A 15,571-nucleotide genomic window follows, 5' to 3' on the forward strand; every position below is an offset into this window, starting at 1 on the left:
TATGCAAATACTATGACATTTGTATCAGGTGCTCAAGAATTTGTGGATTTGGGCATCTGTAAGGAAGTCCTAGAACCAGTCCCCATGATACCAAAGGACAAAATGTCTTTCATTATAACATTTTTTTTTTTTTTGCAAAACTGAGAATTGAACCCATGGCTTTGTGTACACTAGGCAAGTGTTCCACCACTAAACTACATTCCCTGACAACATACTTTAAATTTTTTTACCCACTTAGTAGGTCTCCTGTTTATTTTCCATCTCCCCTTGATAGAGCACAGTAGGGCATTTGTTTTCTTAGGTCACTGATATATTTCCAGCATCCAGAATAAGACCCAGAACATAGCTGGTCCTCAATGATTACTGATTAAATCAACTGAATTCATTTCCAGGGAATTTAACTACCACACGCAGTCCATTGTCTCACTGGATCTTCACAGAAAGTTTAATGAAGCCTATTACAATGTATTATCATATCCATTTTCCAGATGTCGAAATGGAGCCTCAAAACACTAAGGGTCTTCCTTCATTTATGTAAAATGCCATCATTTACTTGGCGAAAGTTGGTTGAGTGATACCATAGTGGAGCTCTGCTCAGCATAGAGACTTGTGCATGTCTCTTTCTGGGTGTTTCTGCGTCTGACCATCCTCACTCCTTTTTCAAAAATATTAGGGCCTCAGGAACCCCCAGTTACGAAGCAGTATGCAGTTCTGCACTGGTCACGCGCTTTGGAGTGAGACTGTATTCCAACCCCCACCTCCTCCACTCCCGGGCTCTGTGACCCAGGGCCAGTCACTCAACAATTGCCTTGCCCGCTTTTCAGAATTCTAAGATAGGAACGACAGCAGCAACTAACTACTCCATGACATTGTCAGGAGTCCTACGAAACAACACACATGAAGCATTATCATCAGCCCCGTGTCTTCCAGCCAAGAGGATTTTATCCATTTTGCTTCCTGCAACTATAATTTGCATGTCAAAACCAACAGGCCTATTCTTTTCATTTCCAATTTTAAGGATATATTAGATAGGCTTGTTCAAACCCAAGAGTTTGAAATGCCCACTCAGCTTAACCCTGGTGCCTCCCAGCCTGCAGATTGCCCAGCGTGACCCCAAGTCAAGAGAGGGCCCCGCTCCGTGCCTTCCTCCTTTTGCATCTGTTCCCAACAGAGGAAGAGCTACTGATTTCCAGCTGCAAGGTTGAAATGAAATGGAAACCGGCAAAAGTGCAAGCAAAGGGCTCAATTTCCCAATAGCTGCAGCTGTCTAGCGCCCTGAGCTATTTTTAAACCCCTTTTCAGAAACTCCAACGCTCGCAATGGATCTATTTTCTTAACTGCCAACAGATAATGCTTAAAAGGGATAGCTTGAAAATATTCCACGGCGCTCATAAAAATGACTGAAATAGATAGTGGATATAAGATGGCCTTTGTCTGGAGCAGCCGGGGAGAGCACGACGCAGTCTTTCAGACCCCAGGGCAGCGGTGCTGCTGGATCTGCTGCTGACAACCGGGGCTTTGTGTCTTGAATGTGCGCTATGACCAGAAAAGGCAAGAGAACCAAACAGCAATTGTAGAGAATTATCAGAGACCTGGCATTTAAATTGGTCAACAATCCCTGGAAACAGGACACCCCAAAATAACTCCTAAAGAATGCCCCATCTGGTAAACCTGTCCAAACCGTCCCAGCTGAACTTGTCTTCTGCCCCTTCCCTGAACTCCTGAATTCTCTCCACCTCGCTTGGTAGCACCACCAGTCATGCAGTCATATGTTACAAACTCAGGAGTCATCCTCAGCTCTGCTTTTCCTCACCTCCCACATCCAATAAAGTCTTACTAATATTGGCATCTAAGCGTTTCTCGAGTTGCATTCACTTTATATATCCAGGACCACTGCCCTGATTCAGTGTTTCATCATCTCTCATCTGGATTGCCGCACGAGCATCCTATCTGGTCGTCCTGCAACTATTTTTGTTTCCCTTCACAAAATGACATCAGGTTTTTATTAAAAATCGATGGCCGGGCGTGGTGGCGCACGCTTGTAATCCTCGCGCTTGGGAGACAGAGACAGGAGGATCACGCTGGTTCGAAGCCAGCCATGCTGGCTTAAGAGACCCCGTTTCCAAAAATAAAAAAAGTATAAAATAGGTCTGGGAGTGTAGCCTGGAGGTAGAAGAGCTTCCAGGAACCCCAGCATCACCAAAAAAAAAAAAAAAAAAAAAAAGAAATATCATGGTACCTCCTGTTTAAAATCTTTTGGTGTTTCCAAGCCAGGCACGGTGGCACACACTTGTAATCACGGTATTTGGAAGGCTGAGATAGGAGGGTCACTGGTTTGAGGTCAGCCTCAGCAATTCAGTGAGACCTTCCACAGCTTGGTGAAATCATACAGTATATATGGTTTTTAATCTGGTTTCTTTCATTTAATGTTATTACTGTGAGATCCATCCATGTTGTTGCATATTGTAGTAATTTGTTTATCTTTGTTTTCTTATATTTCATTGTATAAATATACCACACTTTATTATTCAATTTAGCATTAAGAAAAACATGGATGGTATATTAGCCCACTTTTCATTACTAGAATAAAATACTCTGTGTACTTTATAAAGAAAACATATCTGAACTCATGGTTCTGGAGATCTAAAGTTGAGGTGTCACATCTTGCTGACAGCATCCAGAGGAGGTGCAGAGCCTCACACAGCAAGAGACAGGAACCACGTGTGTTCTTTCTCTCTCATTAGAAAACCACCTCTGTTCAATCCTGGGGCCTCCACCCTAATGATCTACCTAATCCTAATGCCTTTCAAAGGTCCCACCTCTAAACAATACACTCAGATGAAGCTCCCTGTCTTACTACCTGACAACGGGGGTTAAAGTCCAGTGTATGACCCCTTGGTCCACATATCCAAACAGCAGCAGATGGTTCTCAGGCTTTAGTGTCGCTACTGCACATATATACTTATTTTTGGTAAAAAAAAATATGTGTGCATTTCTACTGAATAGAATTTCTGAATCACATGATAATATGTATTTCACTGTAATAGTGCTGAGTAGTTTTCCAAAGTGACTGTGCCACTTAACACTCCCACTAGCAGTATACAAGAATTCTGATTGCTCCCTATTTTTGCCTAACTTGGAAATGACAGTTTTTTAAATGGCAGCCATTTTGCTGAGGTTTTAAAACTATGTCTGACAATATCCACTTCTCTAACTGGAATATTTAGACCATTTATGTTTAATATAATTATTGATATTGTGGGTTTAAGTCAACCATCTTGTCATTCCTATTCCATTTATTTTACCTGTTTATTTTCTTCCTCTTTTTGCCTTCTTTTGTATTGTTAAATATATTTTAGCAGCTGCTCTAGGATTTATATTATACTGAAGCATCCTATCTTTAAGTAGTATTTATAAAACTGTGCATATAATCTAAGGCGCTCCTAAGAGGATACTTTCATTCCCCACCCTCCTCTGTTTCTCATGATCTTTTTGTTATCATACCTGATACTTCCACATATATTATAAAATCTATAACACATGTTTTGCTTTAAACAGTCAGTTGTCTTTTTATTTTTTTATTTAATTAATTTATTTATTTTGGTGGTACTGGGGTTTCTGGAAATGCTTATCTCTCTCCGGGCTACACTCCCAGACCTATTTTTTATACATTTTTATTTGGAAACAGGGTCTCTTAAGCCAGCAGGGCTACTTCGAACCTGTGTGATCCTCCTGTCTCCGCCTCCCAAGTGCGGGGATTACAAGTTGCACCACCACGCCCGGCTTCAGTTGTCTTTTTAAAATATAGAAAAAATAATCATAGGTGTTTATTGACATATTTACTATTTCCAAAGTTCTTTATTGCTTTGTATCATAAGTTTCTGGTTGTAATTTCCTTTCAGCCTGAATAACTTTTTATTCATTTTTGTGCAGATATTTTGGTGATGAATTCTCTTAATTTTGTTTGTCCAGGAAATTATTTCTTTCCCTCTTCTCTCTCTCTTCCTCTCTCTCTCTCTCCTCTCTCTCTCTCTCTCTCTCTCTCTCTCTCTCTCTCTCTCTCTCTCTCTCTCTCTCTCTCTCTCTCTCTCTCCTTTCTCCTCGTACTGGAATTTAACTCAGAGGCATTCTTTCTACCTCTGAGCTACACCACCAGTCCTATATTACTTTGTTTTGAAACAGGGTCTTGCTAAGTTGATGAGCATCTTGCTGCTTCTGAGGCTGGCCTTGAGCTTTTAATTTTCTTGTCCCAGATTCCCATTACAGGCATGCCACCATGCCCAGCTCATTTTTATTTTGAGAGATACTTTAGCTAGACATAGGATTTCTAGGCTGACTTTATTTTTTTAATATATATAGTTAATTTTAAATATTATATTAAACATACAATTAGTTTATTATTCCCTGGCTTACATTGTTTCTGAAAGAAGGTTTATAGGGTATTTTGGGGGGAGCTTTATTTTCTGGTACTAAGGCTTGAAACCAAGAGCATTCTACCTCTGAGCTACATGTTAAGACCTTTTTAAATTTTAGTTTCAAAGAGGGTCTCACTAAGTTTCTGAGTCTTGATGAGTTGCTGAGGCTAACTTCAAACCTAGGCTCCTTCTGTCTCATTTTCCTAAGTACTGGGATTACAGACATGTGCTGACACTTGTTTTAGGGCTTTTAAAGCTATTAAAAGCCGGGCGTGGTGGCGCACGCCTGTAATCACCAGGGGAGGCTGAGACAGGAGGATCGCTCAGGTTCGAAGCCAGCCTCAGCTAGCTTAAGAGACCCTGTTTCCAAATAAAATATAAAATAGTCTGGGAGTGTAGCCCGGAGGTTGAAGGGTTCCATCCCCAGTACCACCAAAAAAAAAAAAAAAAAAAAAAGCTATTAAAACTCCTCATGGAGAGTAATTTGGCATTGTCCAACAAAACTACAGATGCATTCATGCTTTGACCCACTAGACCGGCATGTAAGAATTGACCATGAAGATGCACCCCCATTCTCCATATGTTTTCTCATTTCTTTTCTGCCTGTTACATAGTCTTTCATTTCTGCCTGAGTCTGGGTATTTTCTAATGCTCTCCTTCAAGCTTACAAGTTTTATTTTCTGACACATTCCTTCGGCTTTTCACTTCACATATTAAGTTCTTCATTTCAGTTATGGAATTTCAAGTTCTGTATTTTCAATCTAATTTTTTCCTTATAGAACCAATTCTCTGGTAAAAAAATTTTTCCCTTGTTATCATTCTCACAGTTATTAAAATAGTATGCCTGCTAACCCCCAAATCTGGGTCACCTGTAGGCTTATTTCTATTGTCTGATTGCTCCCCTTGGTCTTTGGGTTCTCTTCTGCAGGAATATCTGCTAATCTTTCATTAAAAGCTAGGCATTTTGTTGCAAAGTTGCAGAGTCTTGATGATGTTATTTTCCCAGAGGGGATCTTCTTTTCTTCTTCAGTGCCACGAGTTTAGAAACAATTCACTTAATCCAATCAGAGATTGAGGTGGTTGGAGGGTGAGCTTGATTTTGCTAGGTCTGATTTATTCCTGGCCGCCCTTAGTCCTAGGACATGGGCCCTCGGTGGTCTCATTGAGAGTCTGGACTATTTGCCAGGGCCTTTCCTTTTTGGCAGATCTTGAATTCCCCCAGGACTTTGGGATTGCCAGTTTTTTTTTTTTCTTAGATTCTTAGAATTTTAGGTGTCACCTTCTTCTGGAGTTCTTTGCCTCTTTCCTGATAAACTGCAAATGCCTTAAGGAGAAAAGTGATGTAAAATCATCAGACTCACTTCTCTGTGTTTCTCTATTTGCCTCCTATACTGGGCTCTTAAGTCTCGGTTACCGTGGATACTCTCCAATCCCTTTAAACAGCTGTTTTGGTCTTTTGTTGTTGCTTGATTAGCTGTTTAATTTATAATCTGACCTTTCTAGCTAGTCTTGGTGGGAGAACTGGTATGCTATAATTAACTACCTAATAAATGGAAGCTGGTGTTCTGCTATCCCTTTCTGACTGGCAAGCTGCTCTTTGCCCTTTTAGATTTAGATGCTGCTTCTCCAGGAAATCTCCCTTTAATATCAACCAACTCCCTCCCTATCTCTTGATTCCTCGTAGTCCTCTTCCACAATCCCTTAATACCCATATACAATTCCCACACAGCAGGAAAACCATTGTTTATACCTTACTCTGCCTCTCTCTCTCTTCCCCATGAAACCAGGAGAATATTAAAGCCAGGGACTGTGTAATTCACAGCAACGTCTCCCATGCCTAGCACAATCCTGTGACTAAATAAATGTACGCATCAGTGTGCACCCAATTTGCTCTCAATAGACGCTCAGAAAAAGTACAAAATGTCAAGTCAGCAAGAAATGGGCTTTTCCTGACCAGAGTGTAGGATTTTAGACCCACTCTCGTGACCCTACTCAAACTCTCAGGTTTTCTCCCACTGGCCTGAAGAACAGAGCCACTAGAATCCAGGTGGTGTGCCATGTATATTCTGAGCCACCACTTAGAGAGGTAGCAGTGATTTACTAAACCCTCCTCCTTCCTCTTCAGATCTCTCATATTAGAATCTACGTCCCCGGATTGATGTGAATTAGTTACAGATTCATACACGCTGACTTTGAAGCTAGACTACCTGAGTTCAGATCCTGGCCAAGTTCCTCGCAAGTGGTATGAATCTGTGCAATTACTTAACCTGCCTGTGTTGGTAAAAAATAATAATAATAACATTCTTAAATGCCTTAAAGCCGAGTGTGTTGGCACACGCTTGTAATCCCAGTACTTGGGAGGCTGAGACAGGAGGATTGCAGGTTTGTGACCAGCCTCATCTACTTAGTGAGGCCCTCCTCAACTTACTGAGACCCTGTTTTAAAATAAAGAATAAAAATAAATAAATGAAAGAATAATAAAAACGGCTTGAGTGTGTAGCTTGTAGGTAGAAAGTCCCTGGGTTCAACCCCAGTATTGCAAGAAAACAAAAAAAGCCTTAAAGCAGTGCCTAATATCTGAATAACTATTAGTCATTAGTATTCTGAGAATCCAGTGAAATATAAGTAGCCTATAAAATTCCATGTTAGAGCCATATATAGTGGTGGAAGCCTGTAATTCCTATAGTTGGGAGGCTGGAACAGGAGGATTGCAGGTTCGAGAAGAGGCTCAGCAAATTAGTGAGACTCTTGAGCAACCTGTCCAGACCCTGTTTCAAAACAAAAGAAATATCTCAGCAACCTAGTAAGGCCCTATTTCAAAAAACAAACAAACAAAAAAAAAAAACAAAGAAGAATGTCTTATAAAAGTGCTGGGGGGAAAGCTCAGAAGTAGAAAGTGCCTGGGTTCAATCCCTCATATCACAAAAATTAATTAACTAATTAATGAATTAGATAAAATAAAAAAGGGCTGAGAGTGTAGCTCAGAGGTAGAATGCCCCTCCCTGGGTTCAATCCCCAGTACCAAAACAAAACAAAACCAAACAAAAAACTATTTCCCAGTTAGTATCACGATGACATCGTTGTGATTAAATTCTTTCCTCCGCAGAAGAGCAGCTTGGAGCCTGCTGGGAGGGCTGCGGAGCACACACTGCAGCCTCCCTGTCTGCTTCTAAAACTTCCTTTTTTAAAAAGGTGTTTTCAGCTGGAACATTACTCCAGATGACTCACATATGAGAAATGAGGTTTGCCCTATAGCTCCTAAAATCTGCAAACCAGACACCCAGAGCACCCCAGGTTCCCGCAGCCCCAGCCTGCGGCAGGCCCGGGCCAGACACAGCAAAGGCGGGATGTCTGTGGGCCGTGGCGCACTCTGCCCTGGGCCCCCAAGCTCAGGACAGAGGCTCTGAGGGCACAGAGCCGGGGACTGAGAGACTGAGCACCTTTGTGATCAGCACTGTGGCCAGACCACAGGGACTCGGAAGTAAAGTTCCCGAGGGTTTTGTAGGCTCCAGGGACTGGGGAGACAAGAGCCAGTGTGCCAGACAGAAAGCTGAGGGCTGAGGCGTGCGGAATCAGCATCCTCCCAGAGCAAGGCCACCTCGGAGGGGGTGCACCGAGAGTCCAGGGGGAGCCAGACTCATGGAGCCAGCTCACCCACGTATGGAGGAACGGATGGGACACAGAGCCCAGAGTTGGCTGGGACTTGGGCCGTGACAGGTTCTAAGCCCAGACAGTGTGGTCTATAAGGAACACTAAGGAGACCTGCTAAAATGTTCGGGGCTAAAATGTTCCGGGTATAAGAATGTTCTGGAGTGTGTGCTGAAATGCAGGGCCCCAGGCGCCACCCCCAGGATCTGAGTAGGGCAGTCTGGGTGGAGTCTGGATTCTGCATTGCTCTTCTCCATCCAGAAGGTCCCAGCGGAAGGTTCTTGGGCCACACTTTAAGAAGCCCTTAGTCTATAAACCTAAGGGTCAAGGTTGTGAAAGCCTCCCACACTCTTTTTAGGAGTGTGCTGATGGATGTGGGTGGCCCTGGGCCCCCACAGGGTAATAAAGAAGGCAAAACAAGCAGTCTTCATGTACCCTGGACAGCTGTTCCTCTAATGGGTGACTTTGTGCAAACCCCAAATGGTGCCCCTAGTAGGCAGATCTATTTGATACAAGCACCCCTTGCTCTGGGTGAAGTCTGACAAGTCTTGGGGATGGGAGCACAGGGGGGGTTTCAGCACCACTGTCACCTTGGTTGAGTGGCCTCCTAGCACCTGAGACTCAGAGACTGGGATTGCCCTTTGGGGTCCCTTTTGTCACTGGTGGGTTGTACACGGGAGCTCTGGAGAACAGTGGGGAACCCTGGCAGGGTTGGAAGAGCACAGAGTTCCTGTCCTGGGGCCAGTGAGGCCCGAGCTCAGATCTTGTCTCTCCTATTCACTGGTCGTATGACCAGGAGTAAACTTCCTAACCTCAGCCAAGGATCTGGCTGGGGAATTTAAGCTATAAAGCAGGATGATACTGTTGTTGCCAGGGAGGCATGATCAAAGCGAGTCAGCCATTCGACACTTGCCAGGGGCTTTGGTAAACATCAGTAGACGCCGATGACCAGAGGAGATACTCGAGGTCTTTCCTCTCGCTGCTGGAAGAGATGTTACATGAATGCAAATGTCAGACTATGTGCTCCATATGCAAACGTAATTAGCAGATAGGCACAAAATACAGCTGTTCCTCCAAGCTTGAAGACGTCCCTGCTGTTTCTGTCTAGGCGTTCCACCAAGTGCCTTGCGGGAAGGTTCCCTCCAAGGCCCACAGGCCTGGTTCAGACATGCCAGAGACGCTGAAAGCAGAGCCAGACACCCAGTCGTCTTAAACGAGCTGCTCGCTTGTGGACAGCACTGTGAAAGAGAATCCACGCCACTGAATTGCTAGAACCTGTTTGTTTTTCTGTAGTAATTTTGGAATTAAGTAGCTCAGCGGTGTGTACCTTAATCTATTGGGGCCATCACAGATGCATCATACGTTAGTCACCAGAGTCTGGGTGGCCTATAGATATCAAAAGTGTTTTGCTTGCAGTTCTAAAGCCCATGATCAAGGTCCTGCTAGATTCCGTGTCTAGTGAGGGCTCACTTCCGGGCTCTCAGATGGCTGTCTTCTTGCTGCGTCCTCATGGCAAATGAGGGGCAGGGGTTCTCTGGAGTTTCTTTGCTAAGGGCAGTTATTTCTTTCATGAGACCTCCACTTTTATTACCTAAATACCACCCAATGGCCCCACCTCCCAATACCCTTAACCTGGTGGTTACCATTTCAATATATGAATGTTGGGGTTGGGAGAAGACGCATTCAATCTTTAGCAAGATATTAGATGCAGGGTGTATTCATTTCGAGTCACCCCCTCATGCCATTTTGGCATGGGGCTGTATTTCTATTTTCTGTATTTCTATCTTTCTAATAAACTTCTTTAAATCTTCAAAAAAAAAAAGATATTAGATGCAGCTGGTCTGATCTGAAGCCTCCTCCAAAAAAGCTGTGGTTGGACCCTGTTGTGAAAGACCTCATGAGCCCAGGATGAAAGGGAACCCTGAAACTCACCCAGGAAGGTTCTGCTAAGAAAGAAAGAGCAGTGCCAGATGTGGTGGGGCACATCTGTCATCCCAGTACTTAGGAGGCTGTGATAGAAGCATCGCAAGTTCACAGCCAGCCTCAGCAACTTAGTGAGGCCTTGTGCAACTTATTGAGACCTGTTTTAAAATATGAAATAAAATAGGGCTGGGGGGGTAGCTCAAAGGTAGAATACCCCCACACACACACTTAAGTCTCCAGTACTACCAAAAAGAAAAAAAATTAAAAAGAACACAGCAAAGATCGGTGATGAGCAGCGCGTTATCTATCCTAGATAAGCCAGCTACATAACCTGTGGGCCCAGTGCTAAAGGGAGTCACGAGGCCTCTTGCTCCACAGGCAGGGATATTAAGTTTTTTCTCTCTTCTGCAGCATCTCTCAGCCAGCATGGTGTTCTGATTTGCTACCTAATGTCTCCCTTCAGGGGGCCTGGGGATACTTCTGAGGTGCACTCAGCCGCTCATAGCCATGAAGCCTCTGCCTGACTTGGACGGAGTTGTATACACCCCCTACGCGGCCCACATCAGCTCTGGGTCCCGGCCAGGAGTGAAGGCAGCTGGGGACGGTGGAGTGGGCCCGGTGGGGAGGTGGCAGGAGGAGGGGCCACATGTGAGCCCGGGCTCCCAGCCCCTTACTGCGTCATTATCCTATTGGACTTCACAACCTAAACACAAATTCAAAGCCAACATTGTTAAGACTTTCAAGACAGTCATCGCAGCACGTTCAACTCCCAGCCCCGGGCCTCCTTCAAGTGTGGTGCCTTCTGTGACTGCACCAGTCCTGTCCCTGGATGCTGGAACTCAGGAAACTTGGAGGGAAGGACTTCATCATTGCCCGGAGAACTATGTGCTACTTAGTTGGCTGTACCCAAGAGTTCATCCAAGAGCAACTGGAAGGCCATCTTACTCGTCATCAGTGCTCAAAATTACTTCAACTTTGGGATTTTGGAAGTTTAAAAATAGGCTCAGATAGAGAAAGCCAATGCAAGATTCATTCCCAAACAGAATGGTCTAGAAGCGAGTTTTTCAACCTCACTTCTGTTGACATTTGGGGCCGGGAGACTTCATTGTGGCCCTGTGCTGCACATATTGGTTGCTAGGAACATCCACGGCCTGTACCCCTTGGACGCCAGTAGCAACCCCCTGATGACAAGCAAAGACACCTCTGGATATTGCCAAATGTTCCCTGCGGGTGGAGGTCAGAGACGACCTGTTGAGAACTATTGGTATAAAACTTGGCATTTGGGGGGAAGCAGTCATTTTGTTTATGTTTGATGAGCAAACAATTAGAATGTGTTTTCATATTTCAAAGTCAAATTCTGGGAGGGTTTTGACTTAGATGCTGACTTTTATTTGTTTTATTTTAGAGTTTTACACACCTAGGCTGGTGTGCCTTCTTTGTTATCCAGACAGGCGGAACTCCTGTCAGCCCCTGACAGCGGGTAGAGAGAAACTGGCTTTCTGAGGAGGAAGGAAAGAGTCCCTTCCGGAACCCACGACGAAGGCAGCCTGAAGGCCCCGCCACAGCACCATCACATAGGGTGGTTACCGAAGTCAAGAGGGAAGCAGATGTGCTGCTACCCAGAAAAAGACAGATGATGCAAAATGCCATTCCCTTGGCCGTGTTTCTGTGTTGCTTTGTTTTCGCGGCAGATCATTCTAAGTGGATTTTGTTCGAGACGATATTGAAGTGGAAGCGGGGGCCATCTGGGCCTGTGGAAACCCAGGATGCAGAAGGCAGACAGGAGGAAATCATTTGGATTTGACCAAAGCAACATCAGTGAGCTAAACCCTGTCCTCGCCTACTTTCTGTGGCCTTCTTGGTGATCGCTTCTGGGACTAAGGTTAAGTTGGTTAATAGAGTTGAACCTGCGGTGGCCAATGCGGGAACCCCACCTAGGACCCCCCCAAATCCTTTTACGCAGCTAGTTCTCAATACCTGTGCCCCCACTTCGAAGTGGGGCATCTCAGAGGCAGGTCTGGTGGATAAAGGCACTGGTCCTCCTACAGCTGGGAAAACTCTGAGGTGTGATTTAGACAGATGCACGTCAGCTCACAAAGGACTGACATGCTATGAACCCATCACGAGTCAAAAAACATCCCGAGTCAAAAATGCACTTCAAGCAGGCTGTGGTGGCACGTGCTTGAAATCCTAGTACTCAGCTGGGCGCGGTGGCGCACGCTGGTAATCCCAGCATTCGGGAAGCTGAGACAGGAGGACTGCGGTTCACGGACAGCCTCAGCTCTGTAGCGAGGCTCTCCGCAACTTAATGAGACCTGTTTCAAAATAAAGAATAAAAACTGGGGCAGGGGGTGTAGCTCGGAGGTCAAATGCCCCTGAGTTCCATCCCCAGACCCGCAAAAAAAGAAAAAAGAAAAGAAATCCTAGTACTTGGGAGGCTGAGACAGAAGGATCACAGGTTCGCAGCCAGCCTCAGCTTCTTAGTGAGGCCCTTTGCAACTCAGTGAGACCCTGTTTCAAAATAAAAAATAAAAAATAGGGCTGGGAAAGTAGCTTGGAACTAGAATGGTACTGGGTTCAATCCCATGGTACTGCAAAAAAAAAAAAATAAATAAATAAATAAAAGAATAAGAAAGCACTTTGTACACCAAATATCACCAAACATCCAAACGTCATAGCCTGTCCTGGCCACTTAAATGTGTTCAGCACATCTATATTAGCCACAGTTGGACAACACCTCTCACACAAAACCTGTTGTATATAGTTTTGAATATCTCATCATCATCAATTGAAGACTGTCCCGAAAGTGAAAACCAGAATAGTCCTAACGATATGCTTTTGTACCATGCTGGAGTTGGAAAATGATTAAGTTGTACCGTGGTTGGCTGGAGACCACCTATGCTCAGAACTCCCGGGGGAAAGGGTGAGCTGGGGCTTTGGCAGGAACCATCCTGCCCTCCCGGTCTTGTTCCCTGCCTTTCCCTAGTCATTTTTCCCGGGAGCACTTTCTTAACGAATCTCTTATGCCCAAAGCTTTGGCTCAGGGCTGCCTTCTGGAAAAAAACAGGCTCGTGCTATTTCTTTTTACCCCTAGACCACAAAGGAAATGTGCTCACCCAGGTGGGCCTGGACCGCACAACCAAACGCAGAAAACATGGCTTAATTTCAAGGGCATCAACACAGCCTGAAGGTTTTAAATATCTCTCCACTTCTCAGGTACTACTTAGTAGGGCCAGAGGAAGGGCATGCACGAAACCCAACAGGGCTCAAGAGGGGGATGCTGGGATCAAACTGAAGCACATGATCACACAGAGATCAGTCTGAAACTCATGCCAAGGGAAGAAAAGCAGTTTGGGATCAGGGGCCAGGCGCATGAAGGGCAGGAGCCAAGGAGACCCTCACAGCGGAAGCCAGCCTGAGAAAAGTGGTTTGCAGCAGAGCAGGCTTCTAACTCCAGACCAGTGATGTCTCTCACAGGCTCTACTCTATGTTGCGATAAAATTTTGTTTTGTTTTTGCCTGAGTTCAGAGGAAATCCAAGAGTCTTTGCAAGCAGAGACAAGGAGGTCCCCACAGTGCCTAGCCCAGGCTCTCAAGACACATGCTTTGGTGGCTGGTGACTGACTAAAGATGCTTTTCCTTCTACTTACACACCCTACCTAGGGCAGAGTTCATGCCAGAGTGGCACCGTGGACAGACGACAGGCTTGATCCTGCAGGGATGCCCTGGGCAGAGGCGACTTCTCTTGCATTGAATTTGGAAATTCCTCTTGCTAAACAGATCCACCTGGGAGTCCTGCAACATAAAATTGCAGATCGGGATCTATACTGCCTGGAGGCAGAGGAGATGGACTCCTTTCCTCACACACAGTGCATGGTATGTAGCAGCTGTCTGCAAGAGCCCAGTTCACTGGATACTCATCTGCAAGTGGAACAAAGCAGCAGCAAAGGGCAGGGAAGAAAATGCCAAGGCTTTGGGTTCTTTACAAGGAGCTGGACCATGGGCTGAGACCGGGCTCCTTGTGGCTGTGTGTCTGCAGGCAAGTTCTTAAACACACACCTGTGTGCACCTCAACCATAATTCTCCCATCCCCAAGCACAGAAGAATTGCTGGTGGGAAGGAGCAATGAACAGTTGGGAACTACTATCTAATAGACGATCTTTTGTGAGATAATAAGAGCAGTGTGGCATCATGGTTAAAACACTGATTTGATAGTCAGACCCATGGTTTAGAATCCAGACAGCTTGCGTAAAGCAGGCAAGGATCTTAAGTAATCGGGACCGGGCACTCTTGAGTAGCAATGGAGATGATTAAGCACTGACTTCACAGTTGTTCAGAGAGCATGAGATTGGCCATGCATGGGCTCAGCACAGCGATTGGCTTAATGAGTGAGTGCTGCATGAACAAATAAATAACCGAAAGGATGGGGAAAGACCAGCAAGTGAAGAGCTGCGTGTCCCAGAATATCCAGGCTCCGCCAATGGCTGGCCGCTCACTCCCACAGCCCCGCCCAGCTGGGGACAGGCGAGTGCTGTTTATTGTCTAAGTCACCAGCCATTTTTCTCTACATATGTTGTGTGGGTTCAGAGAAGATGGCGAAGGGAAATGGCCCTGCTGTTTAATCACACGATGACGGATAATGACACAACAGGGAAATCTGCTTCCCGTGTCCCTGTTCAAGTCAACTCTTGGAAATGCATGCTCTTTCCAGCCTGACAGCCACATGGAGCTTCCGTGTGAGGCAGTCGACATGTCACAATAGCCATCGAGGGGATGGATTAATAAGTGAGCATCAGCATTTGAAGCTGGTGGAGTCAGGTTGACAACCGCAGAGAGCCAGTTGGCTTGACTGTCGGTGGATCTCAGAGAGCTCAGGCCTGTCTTCAGGATGTTCAGTGAGATTCAGGCTGGGGACAGCAGCTCAGGATTTGACCCAGGCAGCCATCAGAGCATCCAAATAATATTACTCCGAAGAAAAGACATGAGTGAATATCACATGGCCAAAATGCTGTAGATGAGGGGACAAGCCAATTCTTCAGTAGCTCTGCTGAAGTAGAGGTTTCAGGGAGGGCAATCTTGACCCAACCAAGCGAGATTTACTAACCCTTAGAACAATGATCATTTTTGAGGGCCTAATGGGCACTAGGCTGGGTGCTAAGCAAGTCTGACCTAATTTTGCCCTCCCCAGAGTTCTAGAAGCTGCATATCATTATCCTCAAATTTCAGACTCAGAGAAGCTAGACCATGTGCTTAAGAAGGGAAGCAGAGACGACACTGGAGTTAGGGTTTGTGTGATTCCAAAGCCTGACTGGGCCATGCTCAGAGATGCTGCCGTGGCTGTGCATTTCCTGAGGTGCACAAGGTCACCTCACTGTTCTGCCAGAAGAAGCATATTTATTCTTTACACACAGATGCTCCCTTTAGTCAAACCACATAATGGAGCTACATCTCCCCTGGAGAGGCACTTTGTTTTTATTTTCCTCCTCCTCTTTTCCTCCCTTTTCTTCTTTCTCCTCTTCTTTCCTTTATACAAAAGCTCCCTGAATGTTATCTATGGCTTTGGTTACAAGACTTCTGAAAGAAAGA

Source organism: Muscardinus avellanarius, assembly GCF_963383645.1.
Source record: "Muscardinus avellanarius genome assembly, chromosome: 4".
Lineage (NCBI taxonomy): Eukaryota > Metazoa > Chordata > Mammalia > Rodentia > Gliridae > Muscardinus > Muscardinus avellanarius.